This window comes from Saccoglossus kowalevskii, chromosome 5 (assembly GCF_978046115.1).
Source record: "Saccoglossus kowalevskii chromosome 5, keSacKowa6.1, whole genome shotgun sequence".
NCBI classification, from domain to species: Eukaryota; Metazoa; Hemichordata; class Enteropneusta; family Harrimaniidae; genus Saccoglossus; species Saccoglossus kowalevskii.
Genome location: NC_140645.1, coordinates 39,149,613 through 39,165,097, shown reverse-complemented (window position 1 = coordinate 39,165,097; position 15,485 = coordinate 39,149,613).

The window sequence follows — 15,485 nt, the reverse complement described above, 5'->3', positions numbered from 1 at the left end:
TCCCATTGGCTGCATGTCTGGATCTAAATTTAGGACCAAATAGACATGATTTCCCATTGGCTGCAGGTCTGGATCTAAATTTTGGACCAAATAGACATGATTTCCCATTGGCTGCATGTCTGGATCTAAATTTAGGACCAAATAGACATGATTTCCCATTGGTTGCATGTCTGGATCTAAATTTAGGACCAAATAGACATGATTTCCCATTGGCTGCATGTCTGGATCTAAATTTAGGACCAAATAGACATGATTTCCCATTGGCTGCAGGTCTGGATCTAAATTTTGAACCAAATAGACATGATTTCCCATTGGCTGCATGTCTGGATCTAAATTTTGGACCAAATAGACATGATTTCCCATTGGATGCATGTCTGGATCTAAATTTAGGACCAAATAGACATGATTTCCCATTGGCTGCATGTCTGGATCTAAATTTCGGACCAAATGGACATGATTTCCCATTGGCTGCAGGTCTGGATCTAAATTTTGAACCAAATGGACATGATTTCCTATTGGCTGCATGTCTGGATCTAAATTTCGGACCAAATGGACATGATTTCCCATTGGCTGCAGGTCTGGATCTAAATTTCGGACCAAATGGACACGATTTCCCATTGGCTGCATGTCTGGATCTAAATTTTGGACCAAATAGACATGATTTCCCATTGGCTGCATGTCTGGATCTAAATTTCGGACCAAATGGACATGATTTCCCATTGGCTGCATGTCTGGATCTAAATTTCGGACCAAATGGACATGATTTCCCATTGGTTGCATGTCTGGATCTAAATTTTGGACCAAATGGACATGATTTCCCGTTGGCTGCATGTCTGGATCTAAATTTTGAACCAAATGGACACGATTTCCTATTGGCTGCATGTCTGGATCTAAATTTCGGACCAAATGGACATGATTTCCCATTGGCTGCAGGTCTGGATCTAAATTTTGGACCAAATAGACATGATTTCCCATTGGCTGCAGGTCTGGATCTAAATTTAGGACCAAATAGACATGATTTCCCATTGGCTGCATGTCTGGATCTAAATTTAGGACCAAATAGACATGATTTCCCATTGGCTGCAGGTCTGGATCTAAATTTTGGACCAAATAGACATGATTTCCCATTGGCTGCATGTCTGGATCTAAATTTAGAACCAAATAGACATGATTTCCCATTGGCTGCAGGTCTGGATCTAAATTTTGGACCAAATAGACATGATTTCCCATTGGCTGCATGTCTGGATCTAAATTTAGAACCAAATAGACATGATTTCCCATTGGCTGCAGGTCTGGATCTAAATTTTGAACCAAATGGACATGATTTCCCATTGGGTGCATGTCTGGATCTAAATTTAGGACCAAATGGACATAATTTCCCATTGGCTGCATGTCTGGATCTAAATTTTGGACCAAATGGACACGATTTCCCATTGGCTGCATGTCTGGATCTAAATTTAGGACCAAATGGACATAATTTCCCATTGGCTGCATGTCTGGATCTAAATTTTGGACCAAATAGACATGATTTCCCATTGGCTGCATGTCTGGATCTAAATTTAGGACCAAATAGACATGATTTCCCATTGGCTGCATGTCTGGATCTAAATTTAGGACCAAATGGACATAATTTCCCATTGGCTGCATGTCTGGATCTAAATTTTGGACCAAATAGACATGATTTCCCATTGGCTGCATGTCTGGATCTAAATTTAGGACCAAATAGACATGATTTCCCATTGGCTGCATGTCTGGATCTAAATTTAGGACCAAATAGACATGATTTCCCATTGGCTGCAGGTCTGGATCTAAATTTAGGACCAAATAGACATGATTTCCCATTGGCTGCATGTCTGGATCTAAATTTAGGACCAAATAGACATGATTTCCCATTGGCTGCAGGTCTGGATCTAAATTTTGGACCAAATAGACATGATTTCCCATTGGCTGCATGTCTGGATCTAAATTTAGGACCAAATAGACATGATTTCCCATTGGCTGCATGTCTGGATCTAAATTTAGGACCAAATAGACATGATTTCCCATTGGCTGCAGGTCTGGATCTAAATTTTGGACCAAATAGACATGATTTCCCATTGGCTGCATGTCTGGATCTAAATTTAGGACCAAATAGACATGATTTCCCATTGGCTGCATGTCTGGATCTAAATTTATGACCAAATAGACATGATTTCCCATTGGCTGCAGGTCTGGATCTAAATTTAGAACCAAATAGACATGATTTCCCATTGGCTGCATGTCTGGATCTAAATTTAGGACCAAATAGACATGATTTCCCATTGGCTCAATGTCTGGATCTAAATTTTGGACCAAATAGACATGATTTCCCATTGGCTGCATGTCTGGATCTAAATTTAGGACCAAATAGACATGATTTCCCATTGGCTGCAGGTCTGGATCTAAATTTTGGACCAAATAGACATGATTTCCCATTGGCTGCATGTCTGGATCTAAATTTAGGACCAAATAGACATGATTTCCCATTGGTTGCATGTCTGGATCTAAATTTAGGACCAAATAGACATGATTTCCCATTGGCTGCATGTCTGGATCTAAATTTAGGACCAAATAGACATGATTTCCCATTGGCTGCAGGTCTGGATCTAAATTTTGAACCAAATAGACATGATTTCCCATTGGCTGCATGTCTGGATCTAAATTTTGGACCAAATAGACATGATTTCCCATTGGATGCATGTCTGGATCTAAATTTAGGACCAAATAGACATGATTTCCCATTGGCTGCATGTCTGGATCTAAATTTCGGACCAAATGGACATGATTTCCCATTGGCTGCAGGTCTGGATCTAAATTTTGAATCAAATGGACATGATTTCCTATTGGCTGCATGTCTGGATCTAAATTTCGGACCAAATGGACATGATTTCCCATTGGCTGCAGGTCTGGATCTAAATTTCGGACCAAATGGACACGATTTCCCATTGGCTGCATGTCTGGATCTAAATTTTGGACCAAATAGACATGATTTCCCATTGGCTGCATGTCTGGATCTAAATTTCGGACCAAATGGACATGATTTCCCATTGGCTGCATGTCTGGATCTAAATTTCGGACCAAATGGACATGATTTCCCATTGGTTGCATGTCTGGATCTAAATTTTGGACCAAATGGACATGATTTCCCGTTGGCTGCATGTCTGGATCTAAATTTTGAACCAAATGGACACGATTTCCTATTGGCTGCATGTCTGGATCTAAATTTCGGACCAAATGGACATGATTTCCCATTGGCTGCAGGTCTGGATCTAAATTTTGGACCAAATAGACATGATTTCCCATTGGCTGCAGGTCTGGATCTAAATTTAGGACCAAATAGACATGATTTCCCATTGGCTGCATGTCTGGATCTAAATTTAGGACCAAATAGACATGATTTCCCATTGGCTGCAGGTCTGGATCTAAATTTTGGACCAAATAGACATGATTTCCCATTGGCTGCATGTCTGGATCTAAATTTAGAACCAAATAGACATGATTTCCCATTGGCTGCAGGTCTGGATCTAAATTTTGGACCAAATAGACATGATTTCCCATTGGCTGCATGTCTGGATCTAAATTTAGAACCAAATAGACATGATTTCCCATTGGCTGCAGGTCTGGATCTAAATTTTGAACCAAATGGACATGATTTCCCATTGGGTGCATGTCTGGATCTAAATTTAGGACCAAATGGACATAATTTCCCATTGGCTGCATGTCTGGATCTAAATTTTGGACCAAATGGACACGATTTCCCATTGGCTGCATGTCTGGATCTAAATTTAGGACCAAATGGACATAATTTCCCATTGGCTGCATGTCTGGATCTAAATTTTGGACCAAATAGACATGATTTCCCATTGGCTGCATGTCTGGATCTAAATTTAGGACCAAATAGACATGATTTCCCATTGGCTGCATGTCTGGATCTAAATTTAGGACCAAATGGACATAATTTCCCATTGGCTGCATGTCTGGATCTAAATTTTGGACCAAATAGACATGATTTCCCATTGGCTGCATGTCTGGATCTAAATTTAGGACCAAATAGACATGATTTCCCATTGGCTGCATGTCTGGATCTAAATTTAGGACCAAATAGACATGATTTCCCATTGGCTGCAGGTCTGGATCTAAATTTTGGACCAAATAGACATGATTTCCCATTGGCTGCATGTCTGGATCTAAATTTATGACCAAATAGACATGATTTCCCATTGGCTGCATGTCTGGATCTAAATTTATGACCAAATAGACATGATTTCCCATTGGCTGCAGGTCTGGATCTAAATTTAGAACCAAATAGACATGATTTCCCATTGGCTGCATGTCTGGATCTAAATTTAGGACCAAATAGACATGATTTCCCATTGGCTGAATGTCTGGATCTAAATTTTGGACCAAATAGACATGATTTCCCATTGGCTGCATGTCTGGATCTAAATTTAGGACCAAATAGACATGATTTCCCATTGGCTGCAGGTCTGGATCTAAATTTTGGACCAAATAGACATGATTTCCCATTGGCTGCATGTCTGGATCTAAATTTAGGACCAAATAGACATGATTTCCCATTGGTTGCATGTCTGGATCTAAATTTAGGACCAAATAGACATGATTTCCCATTGGCTGCATGTCTGGATCTAAATTTAGGACCAAATAGACATGATTTCCCATTGGCTGCAGGTCTGGATCTAAATTTTGAACCAAATAGACATGATTTCCCATTGGCTGCATGTCTGGATCTAAATTTTGGACCAAATAGACATGATTTCCCATTGGATGCATGTCTGGATCTAAATTTAGGACCAAATAGACATGATTTCCCATTGGCTGCATGTCTGGATCTAAATTTCGGACCAAATGGACATGATTTCCCATTGGCTGCAGGTCTGGATCTAAATTTTGAACCAAATGGACATGATTTCCTATTGGCTGCATGTCTGGATCTAAATTTCGGACCAAATGGACATGATTTCCCATTGGCTGCAGGTCTGGATCTAAATTTCGGACCAAATGGACACGATTTCCCATTGGCTGCATGTCTGGATCTAAATTTTGGACCAAATAGACATGATTTCCCATTGGCTGCATGTCTGGATCTAAATTTCGGACCAAATGGACATGATTTCCCATTGGCTGCATGTCTGGATCTAAATTTCGGACCAAATGGACATGATTTCCCATTGGTTGCATGTCTGGATCTAAATTTTGAACCAAATGGACATGATTTCCCGTTGGCTGCATGTCTGGATCTAAATTTTGAACCAAATGGACACGATTTCCTATTGGCTGCATGTCTGGATCTAAATTTCGGACCAAATGGACATGATTTCCCATTGGCTGCAGGTCTGGATCTAAATTTTGGACGAAATAGACATGATTTCCCATTGGCTGCAGGTTTGGATCTAAATTTAGGACCAAATAGACATGATTTCCCATTGGCTGCATGTCTGGATCTAAATTTAGAACCAAATAGACATGATTTCCCATTGGCTGCAGGTCTGGATCTAAATTTTGGACCAAATAGACATGATTTCCCATTGGCTGCATGTCTGGATCTAAATTTAGAACCAAATAGACATGATTTCCCATTGGCTGCAGGTCTGGATCTAAATTTTGAACCAAATGGACATGATTTCCCATTGGGTGCATGTCTGGATCTAAATTTAGGACCAAATGGACATAATTTCCCATTGGCTGCATGTCTGGATCTAAATTTTGGACCAAATGGACACGATTTCCCATTGGCTGCATGTCTGGATCTAAATTTAGGACCAAATGGACATAATTTCCCATTGGCTGCATGTCTGGATCTAAATTTTGGACCAAATAGACATGATTTCCCATTGGCTGCATGTCTGGATCTAAATTTAGGACCAAATAGACATGATTTCCCATTGGCTGCATGTCTGGATCTAAATTTAGGACCAAATGGACATAATTTCCCATTGGCTGCATGTCTGGATCTAAATTTTGGACCAAATAGACATGATTTCCCATTGGCTGCATGTCTGGATCTAAATTTAGGACCAAATGGACATAATTTCCCATTGGCTGCATGTCTGGATCTAAATTTAGGACCAAATAGACATAATTTCCCATTGGCTGCATGTCTGGATCTAAATTTAGGACCAAATAGACATGATTTCCCATTGGCTGCATGTCTGGATCTAAATTTTGGACCAAATGGACATGATTTCCCATTGGCTGCATATCTGGATCTAAATTTAGGACCAAATGGACATAATTTCCCATTGGCTGCATGTCTGGATCTAAATTTAGGACCAAATGGACATAATTTCCCATTGGCTGCATGTCTGGATCTAAATTTAGAACCAAATGGACATAATTTCCCATTGGCTGCATGTCTGGATCTAAATTTAGGACCAAATGGACATAATTTCCCATTGGCTGCATGTCTGGATCTAAATTTAGGACCAAATGGACATAATTTCCCATTGGCTGCATGTCTGGATCTAAATTTTGGACCAAATGGACATAATTTCCCATTGGGTGCATGTCTGGATCTAAATTTAGGACCAAATAGACATGATTTCCCATTGGCTGCATGTCTGGATCTAAATTTTGAACCAAATGGACATGATTTCCCATTGGCTGCATGTCTGGATCTAAATTTAGAACCAAATGGACATGATTTCCCATTGGCTGCATGTCTGGATCTAAATTTTGGACCAAATAGACATGATTTCCCATTGGCTGCATGTCTGGATCTAAATTTAGAACCAAATAGACATGATTTCCCATTGGCTGCATGTCTGGATCTAAATTTAGGACCAAATAGACATGATTTCCCATTGGCTGCATGTTTGGATCTAAATTTAGAACCAAATAGACATGATTTCCCATTGGTTGCATGTCTGGATCTAAATTTAGGACCAAATAGACATGATTTCCCATTGGCTGCATGTCTGGATCTAAATTTAGGACCAAATAGACATGATTTCCCATTGGCTGCATGTCTGGATCTAAATTTAGGACCAAATAGACATGATTTCCCATTGGTTGCATGTCTGGATCTAAATTTAGGACCAAATAGACATGATTTCCCATTGGCTGCATGTCTGGATCTAAATTTAGGACCAAATAGACATGATTTCCCATTGGCTGCATGTCTGGATCTAAATTTAGGACCAAATAGACATGATTTCCCATTGGTTGCATGTCTGGATCTAAATTTTGGACCAAATAGACATGATTTCCCATTGGCTGCATGTCTGGATATAAATTTAGAACCAAATAGACATGATTTCCCATTGGTTGCATGTCTGGATCTAAATTTAGGACCAAATAGACATGATTTCCCATTGGCTGCATGTCTGGATCTAAATTTAGGACCAAATGGACATGATTTCCCATTGGCTGCATGTCTGGATCTAAATTTCGGACCAAATGGACATGATTTCCCATTGGTTGCATGTCTGGATCTAAATTTAGGACCAAATAGACATGATTTCCCATTGGTTGCATGTCTGGATCTAAATTTAGGACCAAATAGACATGATTTCCCATTGGCTGCATGTCTGGATCTAAATTTAGGACCAAATAGACATGATTTCCCATTGGTTGCATGTCTGGATCTAAATTTAGGACCAAATAGACATGATTTCCCATTGGTTGCATGTCTGGTTCTAAATTTTGGACCAAATAGACATGATTTCCCATTGGCTGCATGTCTGGATCTAAATTTAGAACCAAATAGACATGATTTCCCATTGGTTGCATGTCTGGATCTAAATTTAGGACCAAATGGACATAATTTCCCATTGGCTGCATGTCTGGATCTAAATTTAGAACCAAATAGACATGATTTCCCATTGGTTGCATGTCTGGATCTAAATTTAGGACCAAATAGACATGATTTCCCATTGGCTGCATGTCTGGATCTAAATTTAGGACCAAATAGACATGATTTCCCATTGGCTGCATGTCTGGATCTAAATTTCGGACCAAATGGACATGATTTCCCATTGGTTGCATGTCTGGATCTAAATTTAGGACCAAATAGACATGATTTCCCATTGGTTGCATGTCTGGATCTAAATTTAGGACCAAATAGACATGATTTCCCATTGGCTGCATGTCTGGATCTAAATTTAGGACCAAATAGACATGATTTCCCATTGGTTGCATGTCTGGATCTAAATTTAGGACCAAATATATATGATTTCCCATTGGTTGCATGTCTGGATCTAAATTTTGGACCAAATAGACATGATTTCCCATTGGCTGCATGTCTGGATCTAAATTTAGAACCAAATAGACATGATTTCCCATTGGTTGCATGTCTGGATCTAAATTTAGGACCAAATGGACATAATTTCCCATTGGCTGCATGTCTGGATCTAAATTTAGAACCAAATAGACATGATTTCTCATTGGTTGCATGTCTGGATCTAAATTTAGGACCAAATAGACATGATTTCCCATTGGCTGCATGTCTGGATCTAAATTTAGAACCAAATAGACATGATTTCCCATTGGTTGCATGTCTGGATCTAAATTTAGAACCAAATAGACATGATTTCCCATTGGCTGCATGTCTGGATCTAAATTTAGAACCAAATAGACATGATTTCCCATTGGTTGCATGTCTGGATCTAAATTTAGAACCAAATAGACATGATTTCCCATTGGTTGCATGTCTGGATCTAAATTTAGGACCAAATGGACATGATTTCCCATTGGCTGCATGTCTGGATCTAAATTTTGGACCAAATGGACATGATTTCCCATTGGCTGCATGTCTGGATCTAAATTTTGGACCAAATGGACATGATTTCCCATTGGCTGCATATCTGGATCTAAATTTAGGACCAAATGGACATAATTTCCCATTGGCTGCATGTCTGAATCTAAATTTAGGACCAAATGGACATAATTTCCCATTGGCTGCATGTCTGGATCTAAATTTAGAACCAAATGGACATAATTTCCCATTGGCTGCATGTCTGGATCTAAATTTAGGACCAAATGGACAGAATTTCCCATTGGCTGCATGTCTGGATCTAAATTTAGGACCAAATGGACATAATTTCCCATTGGCTGCATGTCTGGATCTAAATTTTGGACCAAATGGACATAATTTCCCATTGGGTGCATGTCTGGATCTAAATTTAGGACCAAATAGACATGATTTCCCATTGGCTGCATGTCTGGATCTAAATTTTGAACCAAATGGACATGATTTCCCATTGGCTGCATGTCTGGATCTAAATTTAGAACCAAATGGACATGATTTCCCATTGGCTGCATGTCTGGATCTAAATTTTGGACCAAATAGACATGATTTCCCATTGGCTGCATGTCTGGATCTAAATTTAGAACCAAATAGACATGATTTCCCATTGGCTGCATGTCTGGATCTAAATTTAGGACCAAATAGACATGATTTCCCATTGGCTGCATGTTTGGATCTAAATTTAGAACCAAATAGACATGATTTCCCATTGGTTGCATGTCTGGATCTAAATTTAGGACCAAATAGACATGATTTCCCATTGGCTGCATGTCTGGATCTAAATTTAGGACCAAATAGACATGATTTCCCATTGGCTGCATGTCTGGATCTAAATTTAGGACCAAATAGACATGATTTCCCATTGGTTGCATGTCTGGATCTAAATTTAGGACCAAATAGACATGATTTCCCATTGGCTGCATGTCTGGATCTAAATTTAGGACCAAATAGACATGATTTCCCATTGGCTGCATGTCTGGATCTAAATTTAGGACCAAATAGACATGATTTCCCATTGGTTGCATGTCTGGATCTAAATTTTGGACCAAATAGACATGATTTCCCATTGGCTGCATGTCTGGATCTAAATTTAGAACCAAATAGACATGATTTCCCATTGGTTGCATGTCTGGATCTAAATTTAGGACCAAATAGACATGATTTCCCATTGGCTGCATGTCTGGATCTAAATTTAGGACCAAATGGACATGATTTCCCATTGGCTGCATGTCTGGATCTAAATTTCGGACCAAATGGACATGATTTCCCATTGGTTGCATGTCTGGATCTAAATTTAGGACCAAATAGACATGATTTCCCATTGGTTGCATGTCTGGATCTAAATTTAGGACCAAATAGACATGATTTCCCATTGGCTGCATGTCTGGATCTAAATTTAGGACCAAATAGACATGATTTCCCATTGGTTGCATGTCTGGATCTAAATTTAGGACCAAATAGACATGATTTCCCATTGGTTGCATGTCTGGATCTAAATTTTGGACCAAATAGACATGATTTCCCATTGGCTGCATGTCTGGATCTAAATTTAGAACCAAATAGACATGATTTCCCATTGGTTGCATGTCTGGATCTAAATTTAGGACCAAATGGACATAATTTCCCATTGGCTGCATGTCTGGATCTAAATTTAGAACCAAATAGACATGATTTCCCATTGGTTGCATGTCTGGATCTAAATTTAGGACCAAATAGACATGATTTCCCATTGGCTGCATGTCTGGATCTAAATTTAGGACCAAATAGACATGATTTCCCATTGGCTGCATGTCTGGATCTAAATTTCGGACCAAATGGACATGATTTCCCATTGGTTGCATGTCTGGATCTAAATTTAGGACCAAATAGACATGATTTCCCATTGGTTGCATGTCTGGATCTAAATTTAGGACCAAATAGACATGATTTCCCATTGGCTGCATGTCTGGATCTAAATTTAGGACCAAATAGACATGATTTCCCATTGGTTGCATGTCTGGATCTAAATTTAGGACCAAATAGATATGATTTCCCATTGGTTGCATGTCTGGATCTAAATTTTGGACCAAATAGACATGATTTCCCATTGGCTGCATGTCTGGATCTAAATTTAGAACCAAATAGACATGATTTCCCATTGGTTGCATGTCTGGATCTAAATTTAGGACCAAATGGACATAATTTCCCATTGGCTGCATGTCTGGATCTAAATTTAGAACCAAATAGACATGATTTCTCATTGGTTGCATGTCTGGATCTAAATTTAGGACCAAATAGACATGATTTCCCATTGGCTGCATGTCTGGATCTAAATTTAGAACCAAATAGACATGATTTCCCATTGGCTGCAGGTCTGGATCTAAATTTAGAACCAAATAGACATGATTTCCCATTGGCTGCATGTCTGGATCTAAATTTAGAACCAAATAGACATGATTTCCCATTGGTTGCATGTCTGGATCTAAATTTAGAACCAAATAGACATGATTTCCCATTGGTTGCATGTCTGGATCTAAATTTAGGACCAAATGGACATGATTTCCCATTGGCTGCATGTCTGGATCTAAATTTTGGACCAAATGGACATGATTTCCCATTGGCTGCATGTCTGGATCTAAATTTAGGACCAAATGGACATGATTTCCCATTGGCTGCATGTCTGGATCTAAATTTAGGACAAAATAGACATGATTTCCTATTGGCTGCAGGTCTGGATCTAAATTTTGGACCAAATGGACATAATTTCCCATTGGCTGCATGTCTGGATCTAAATTTAGGACCAAATGGACATGATTTCCTATTGGCTGCATGTCTGGATCTAAATTTAGGACCAAATGGACATGATTTCCCATTGGCTGCATGTCTGGATCTAAATTTAGGACCAAATAGACATGATTTCCTATTGGCTGCAGGTCTGGATCTAAATTTAGGACCAAATGGACATGATTTCCTATTGGCTGCATGTCTGGATCTAAATTTAGGACCAAATGGACATGATTTCCCATTGGCTGCATGTCTGGATCTAAATTTAGGACCAAATAGACATGATTTCCTATTGGCTGCAGGTCTGGATCTAAATTTCGGACCAAATGGACATGATTTCCCATTGGCTGCATGTCTGGATCTAAATTTCGGACCAAATGGACATAATTTCCCATTGGCTGCATGTCTGGATCTAAATTTAGGACCAAATAGACATGATTTCCCATTGGCTGCATGTCTGGATCTAAATTTAGGACCAAATAGACATGATTTCCCATTGGCTGCATGTCTGGATCTAAATTTAGGACCAAATGGACATGATTTCCTATTGGCTGCATGTCTGGATCTAAATTTAGGACCAAATGGACATGATTTCCTATTGGCTGCATGTCTGGATCTAAATTTAGGACCAAATGGACATGATTTCCCATTGGCTGCATGTCTGGATCTAAATTTAGGACCAAATAGACATGATTTTCCATTGGCTGCATGTCTGGATCTAAATTTATTACCAAATGGACATAATTTCCCATTGGCTGCATGTCTGGATCTAAATTTAGGACCAAATAGACATGATTTCCCATTGGCTGCATGTCTGGATCTAAATTTAGGACCAAATGGACATAATTTCCCATTGGCTGCATGTCTGGATCTAAATTTTGGACCAAATGGACATAATTTCCCATTGGCTGCATGTCTGGATCTAAATTTAGGACCAAATGGACATAATTTCCCATTGGCTGCAGGTCTGGATCTAAATTTAGGACCAAATGGACATGATTTCCCATTGGCTGCATGTCTGGATCTAAATTTAGGACCAAATGGACATAATTTCCCATTGGCTGCATGTCTGGATCTAAATTTAGGACCAAATAGACATGATTTCCCATTGGCTGCATGTCTGGATCTAAATTTAGGACCAAATGGACATAATTTCCCATTGGCTGCATGTCTGGATCTAAATTTTGGACCAAATGGACATAATTTCCCATTGGCTGCATGTCTGGATCTAAATTTAGGACCAAATGGACATAATTTCCCATTGGCTGCATGTCTGGATCTAAATTTAGGACCAAATAGACATGATTTCCCATTGGCTGCATGTCTGGTTCTAAATTTAGGACCAAATGGACATAATTTCCCATTGGCTGCATGTCTGGATCTAAATTTAGGACCAAATGGACATAATTTCCCATTGGCTGCATGTCTGGATCTAAATTTTGGACCAAATGGACATAATTTCCCATTGGCTGCATGTCTGGATCTAAATTTAGGACCAAATGGACATAATTTCCCATTGGCTGCATGTCTGGATCTAAATTTAGGACCAAATAGACATGATTTCCCATTGGCTGCATGTCTGGATCTAAATTTTGGACCAAATAGACATGATTTCCTATTGGCTGCATGTCTGGATCTAAATTTAGGACCAAATAGACATAATTTCCCATTGGCTGCATGTCTGGATCTAAATTTTGGACCAAATGGACATAATTTCCCATTGGCTGCATGTCTGGATCTAAATTTTGGACCAAATAGACATGATTTCCCATTGGCTGCATGTCTGGATCTAAATTTTGGACCAAATGGACATAATTTCCCATTGGCTGCATGTCTGGATCTAAATTTAGGACCAAATGGACATGATTTCCCATTGGCTGCATGTCTGGATCTAAATTTAGGACCAAATAGACATGATTTCCCATTGGTTGCATGTCTGGATCTAAATTTAGGACCAAATAGACATGATTTCCCATTGGCTGCATGTCTGGATCTAAATTTTGGACCAAATGGACATAATTTCCCATTGGCTGCATGTCTGGATCTAAATTTTGGACCAAATGGACATAATTTCCCATTGGCTGCATGTCTGGATCTAAATTTAGGACCAAATAGACATGATTTCCCATTGGCTGCATGTCTGGATCTAAATTTTGGACCAAATGGACATAATTTCCTATTGGCTGCATGTCTGGATCTAAATTTAGGACCAAATGGACATAATTTCCCATTGGCTGCATGTCTGGATCTAAATTTAGGACCAAATAGACATGATTTCCCATTGGCTGCATGTCTGGATCTAAATTTTGGACCAAATAGACATGATTTCCTATTGGCTGCATGTCTGGATCTAAATTTAGGACAAAATAGACATAATTTCCCATTGGCTGCATGTCTGGATCTAAATTTTGGACCAAATGGACATAATTTCCCATTGGCTGCATGTCTGGATCTAAATTTCGGACCAAATAGACATAATTTCCCATTGGCTGCATGTCTGGATCTAAATTTAGGACCAAATGGACATAATTTCCCATTGGCTGCATGTCTGGATCTAAATTTTGGACCAAATGGACATAATTTCCCATTGGCTGCATGTCTGGATCTAAATTTAGGACCAAATAGACATGATTTCCCATTGGCTGCATGTCTGGATCTAAATTTAGGACCAAATAGACATGATTTCCCATTGGCTGCATGTCTGGATCTAAATTTTGGACCAAATGGACATAATTTCCCATTGGCTGCATGTCTGGATCTAAATTTAGGACCAAATGGACATGATTTCCTATTGGCTGCATGTCTGGATCTAAATTTAGGACCAAATGGACATAATTTCCCATTGGCTGCATGTCTGGATCTAAATTTTGGACCAAATGGACATAATTTCCCATTGGCTGCATGTCTGGATCTAAATTTTGAACCAAATGGACATGATTTCCCATTGGCTGCATGTCTGGATCTAAATTTTGGACCAAATGGACATAATTTCCCATTGGCTGCATGTCTGGATCTAAATTTAGGACCAAATAGACATAATTTCCCATTGGCTGCATGTCTGGATCTAAATTTAGGACCAAATAGACATAATTTCCCATTGGCTGCATGTCTGGATCTAAATTTTGGACCAAATGGACATAATTTCCCATTGGCTGCATGTCTGGATCTAAATTTTGAACCAAATGGACATGATTTCCCATTGGCTGCATGTCTGGATCTAAATTTAGGACCAAATAGACATGATTTCCCATTGGCTGCATGTCTGGATCTAAATTTTGGACCAAATGGACATGATTTCCCATTGGCTGCATGTCTGGATCTAAATTGTGAACCAAATGGACATGATTTCCCATTGGCTGCATGTCTGGATCTAAATTTTGGACCAAATGGACATAATTTCCCATTGGCTGCATGTCTGGATCTAAATTTAGAACCAAATAGACATGATTTCCCATTGGCTGCATGTCTGGATCTAAATTTAGGACCAAATGGACACAATTTCCCATTGGCTGCATGTCTGGATCTAAATTTAGGACCAAATGGACATAATTTCCCATTGGCTGCATGTCTGGATCTAAATTTAGGACCAAATGGACATAATTTCCCATTGGCTGCATGTCTGGATCTAAATTTAGGACCAAATAGACATGTTTTCCCATTGGCTGCATGTCTGGATCTAAATTTTGGACCAAATGGACATGATTTCCCATTGGCTGCATGTCTGGATCTAAATTTAGAACCAAATAGACATGATTTCCCATTGGCTGCATGTCTGGATCTAAATTTTGGACCAAATGGACATAATTTCCCAATGGCTGCATGTCTGGATCTAAATTTAGAACCAAATAGACATGATTTCCCATTGGCTGCATGTCTGGATCTAAATTTAGGACAAAATAGACATGATTTCCCATTGGCTGCAGGTCTGGATCTAAATTTT